Source organism: Solanum pennellii, chromosome 11 (assembly GCF_001406875.1).
Source record: "Solanum pennellii chromosome 11, SPENNV200".
Taxonomy (NCBI): Eukaryota; Viridiplantae; Streptophyta; class Magnoliopsida; order Solanales; family Solanaceae; genus Solanum; species Solanum pennellii.
In genome coordinates this window covers 3879741-3885570 of record NC_028647.1, presented here as the reverse complement: position 1 = coordinate 3885570, position 5830 = coordinate 3879741, and positions in this window count along the sequence as shown.

Sequence of the window (5830 nt, the reverse complement as noted above, 5' to 3'; positions counted from 1 at the left end):
TTTGAAGAAAAAAATAGGGATTTTTAGGGAAAAAGTGAAAAAGTTGAAGGACTAGTGAGTTAATTTAATTAAATAATGAGGGTGGTATTTAAAAATTGTAATGTAATTTCATTATTCTCTTTTAAAAAACACATTAATTTCACTGTGTTTAAAGAGTTAATCACATTTATATTCTTTGCCATTTTTTAAATTACAAAAATTTCTTATATTTTGGTGCAATATGGATGTATTTCAAAAACGTCTTGATATTTTGTATTTCGATTTTCAATGTATCGCTCAATGTTTTGATACACTGTGTATAGCATGATATATCACATATAGTGATGTATTTGATCGATATATTGTGTAAAGTGATGTATTATGTTTTGATATATCGCGTAAAGTAATATATTTGATTGATAAATTACGTAATGTAATCTATTCAATCGATACATCATATTACATATAAAAATTTCAGTAAATTTTTCAAATGGTAGAAAAAATTAATGAATATTGTAAAATAAGTTATGTATAAAGTAATTATTCTTCTTTTTTTCACTCTTTAGTTTGAATTTACGTCGGAAATTTTCATAGGAATAATGCACTCCCAATACAAATAATTTAGTATCGTAACGATTAAAATTCAAAATCTTTGATTAAAAATAAAAAAATACTATCACTATACTACAATTATTGTTAGTATATTCATCTATTTCACTTAAGTTGGAATGTATTCATATTTTCTTTATGTTTTTTGTGAGATCAAGAGATTATTTCAATAAATTTTTAATGCGATAATTTTTATGTAAGAAATAATAGGTTGTTATTTGAAAATTATGTTGAATTTACATGACATAGTTTGAATTTAATAATTAAAGTAGAAAAAGAAAAGTTATCATGATTTATTAAATATATTTAAATTATTACTTTTTATAATGTATTATATTTTATATATATTTTCTAAATATATAAAGTAAAATATAATATGGAGTAGGGGTAGGAAACAGTGACTTTTTGGCACTGCATAGTAGAAAATATGTCTCAAACAAAGCCGCGAAGAATCCGGGCTGGTGGACAATTTTAATTTTTTTTATAAAAAATAATAATTGAATATATTAAAATTAAAAAAAATTATATGAAATTAAATTGAAATTTACTATATGTATTATGTAAAGTTATAACGATGTTAGAATCATTAAAAAGCTTGTGATTGTATCAATATTGAAATTATGTGAATGTATATGAAAATTGGTTTCAAATTTCACCAAAAGTGAAACTTTATTACTTAAGTTACAATGATATTAAAATTATTTAAAAAATAAATCTATCAAGAATATAAATAAATTAAAGATACTTCCAAAAAAAAATTATGAAATTTAAAAAACCTTTGTTTTGTCAATGAAACTTTTTATACTTTAAGTTACAATGATATTAAAATTATTTTACAAAAATTAAATGTATCAAGAATATAAATAAAATTAAAAATATTTTCAATATAAAAATTACGAAATTTAAAACCTCTATTTTGTCACTTTATTAAGGGTGAGAAAAAACGTGATCTTATTTGGATGGTTGTTAATTATATTTTTATTTTTACTGTTTTGATAAAATATAACGTATGAATAATTTGTATTATTCGTGAAAAGAGAAATTTACATTGAATAATTTTATTTGACTTTATGTATTGTCGAATTCCTTAAAACAAATATCACAAACAATAAAACAAATAGCTAATACACGCACTTCATATGTTAGCAATCAACTATTAGGGAGACAATATTTAAGTGACCCACTAATCATGTCTAATTTACAAGTTTGAATTGAATAATTAATATTTAATAGCAATTTTGAAGTAATCATTATAAAGAAAAATCTAAATATGAATAAATAATATATTTTGAACAATAATAAAATGCTCTTTCGTAAAAAGAACCAAAAATGATAACCACTATCTCAATTTATCACTTTAGCAAAGTACTATGAGAAAAAAATAAATTATACATATATATATATATACACACTAATAAAATATATATAAATTTGTTAGAGAGAGACAATTTTTGATAAATCTTTGACTCAAGAAACATAAATCAAAATTGTCCAGCAAAAAAGTAACGGAAGTACGAAAAACTATAATTAATATTTAATACTAACAAACAACACAAAAATTAACATATATATAGAATCAAAAATTATTTTACTATGCATAGTATTATGTAATATCAAAATTTTTGACCTTTTAAGTTATAGATTACGAAAAGAACTCATTTCCTATAATCATAATTCGTTGAAAATTAATTTACATAAATATTGGACTCGAAAAAATTATTTTACTTAATAAATTATGAATTATATTTGTTTTACTCTCGAATAATATTTTCACTCAATAAATAATTCAACATTGGTCGCTAGTTAATTCGTTACATCCTAAATGTAAAGAATTATTCATCAAGATACTTCACCTTTAAAATGACTCGAACTCAAAATCTAATTAAGAATTGAGTAATTTTATTCGTTTCGCCACAATTTCAATTCATGTTACTCTCTTCGTCCGATATTATTTGTCATAGTTTTTATTTTTAGAGTCAAATTATAAAAGCTTTGACTAACATTTTAAGATGTATTTTTTCATCATATTAATATGTGAAAAATTGTAATTTATAGTACTTTTCATATAGTTTTAAAATATCTAATTTTTTTATTTAAAATATTAGATTAATATGATCTAATTTATCTTTAAAAATTAGTCAAATAAACTTTTAATAAACATAACATGACAAACAATTCTGCACGGAGAGAGTATTTTAAGTTCTAAAACTTAACTATATGAACTTTTAATTGTTTTCAAAGTAAATAAAATGTGTAATTTGAGTTGACTTTTTATTTTGAACCTAACTAATGTGTAAAAGTGTATGAATTAATTAATGTCATTCTGAACATTGTATTTAGTTTTATTTATTACAAGTAAGTAAAGTAAAGTATGTCACCCTTTTCTTCACACTTGTCCAACATGCCGATTGTTATTGCCACCAATAACTATTATATTATAATGTACTATGGTCCATATTTAAGGACGTACAAAAACAAAAACAAAAAATAGCTTTAAAAAATGAAAAATTAAATTTTTCTGTGAATTAGTATAAAAAATTGAATCAAAATAATTTTTCTATAAACTTTTAAAAAATTTCATGTAATTCATATTTTTCTTGTAATACAATTATAAATTAGCGATAAATTATTTTTTATTACTAGATAACAAAAAAAAATATGTCTAGTGATGAAATTCATTTATCGTTAATTTTTGTTTTCTTGCGTAGTGTTATTTCACTATCCAACACTCTAAAATACAAAGTATTGTAAGTGGACTATAGATGTAATAAAATATAAGCAAGGAAGGTATGTTTTTTCTTTTTATATTGATATTAATACTGTTAAATGTTTAGTTGCTAGAAAATAATTTATTTTTATTTTCTTTTTAGGTGCCAAGCACTTAAAAACTAAAATTTCTTAAAAGTAGAGCTTAGTTACTAAATAAAAAGAGAAAAGAGGTTAATTGAGCAAAATATACTTCATTAGAATTTTAATCAATTAATATTAAAATATGGCAACTCTTTTTTTTAGTGTTAGACGAAATTCATAATTACTACTCTTTGAATCGAAATAAATAGAACCTTCGATTTTATGTATTAACTTACAAACTACTCAAGAAAGATAACTTGCCCTAGATTGTCAATGTATGTGAATTTGATTTTTAAAATTATAAAAATAAAAAAAAAAGTTGCCATATTATTAGATTCTTGTATTGATAGTGACTTTAGTCATTCAAAAGTCCATAATAGGTTCATCATTTCTTCTTTTCTTTTTTTCCCTTTTGATTTTAGATATTATAATTTTTTTATAATCATAAGAGAGAATAATATTTTGTCATATAAATGATTGTATGTAATTGGTAGGGTCTGATAATCTCAGCAATGTCACATTTAAAGGGAACAAAAACTCAACAAGACCAAAATCTATATAATGGCCAACACTTGTGGACATTTTTATATATATATATAAAAAAAAAATAGAAAGAGAATTTTTTTGATTGTGAAAGTTTAGCTAACGAATTCATATTTAAGATATTTTGAAATAATACTTGTTAGTGGCTTTTTCAAACATTTTCTATTTTAATCCAAGAATCCCACTTCATGTTGTTTTAATTAGCGCCACACTTCTTTGATTATGAGAATTAATTAACAATTATGTCATCACCATAATGAACATTTAGAGGACATTAAGTAATAGTAAAATTAAAAATTTTAAAAGTGGTGCTTTTATCACCTTATTCTGAGTTTAAGGAGAAAGATATTTTGATTCACTCTTCCTTCTAAAATTTATAAATTATTTCAAAAACACCAACACAAGAAAATATAAAGTGAATAAAGTCTTTTATATCCTATTGAAATCAAGAAAATTGAAGAAAAAAAATATTTTTTTAAAAAATTATTACAAAAAAATGATTTATTTTTCAAAAATATTTTTTCGTTTGCATATCAAATACAAATATTATAACCGACTAAAACAAAGTCAATTCGATAAAATTTCACTAAGCCTAATAAACTTGAATTACATAATAAGAAGTCACATGTTTAAGTCTCGAGAGTTAAAAACAATTCGATAAAAAAGTTTTTTCCTTTAATAAACTTCACGCAAAATAAATCAGTATTAATTAAGTAATCAAATATTCAATAATTATCGAGTGAGAAACAAAAGAAGAATATACAAAAGAAATGAACCTCCATCTCTAAATTATATGTCATTATTGTAGTTAAGAAATCTCCAATTTTCTGGTATATCTAGTTTCTCATTACTGTTCAATTAATTTAAAATCTCTCTTCAAAAACTTATTGAAGAAGAAAATTAATTTTAGACATAATACTTTCATACTCAATACTCAAAATCTTTAAACAAAATATCAAAAAGATTTTATTCATCTAGCTACAATCGTGATCGATAAATTCAAATTTATTTAGTCAAGAAGTATCCCAAAAAGTTACTTTAGAGACAAATTGCCGTAAAAACAGCAAGGAAACAGTAAGCCTTATCATCTGGGAAAGAAAATAAAATATTCACTTTGATCCCTAATATTTGTCTTATATTGAGATTAGTACTATTAAAATTCAGAAATTGGTCTTCTTAGGTCCTCCAGTTTTTATGGAAGGTGACCTATTAATTGCATTCGTGCAAATTACAAATCCCCATAGTATTATACGTACATTAATTTGTACAAATTTCTATATATACTGTCACTATATATATGTATCTCGAGCCTGCTAAAAATGAAACACCTATACTTCTCCCTAACCTATATATAATGTATACGTCTAATATCATTTTTAGTTTTTATATACTGACAATGTAACAAAAAAAAAATCGATTAGATATAGGTTAAATTTCAAAACTTATATTGTATTATAAAAGAATTGAGATCGGCTACGAATTTTATCGATAGTTTGTTTCTATTGTAGCTAATTAACATAATTTTTTGATATACTATCGTTAAATATGACTATTGATGAATTTTGGTGTTTAGTCATACTATAAAGTAACATTTAGTCTAGATTTAGATTCATTTTGATAATTCAACGGATTAAAATTATTGAAAATATTAAATTATGAACTTCGAACTTAATCAAAGTGTGATGGGACAAGAAGATGGAATATGATTTTTAAACTTATAGAATTAAAATTCTGAATTTGATTTCGTAATGATTAATTAATAACACAGTACAATTAGTAACTTCGAAATAAATTATAGTATTACTTAATACTAAATTTTAAAATATTTTGCGTTTACTATGTGTGGGGT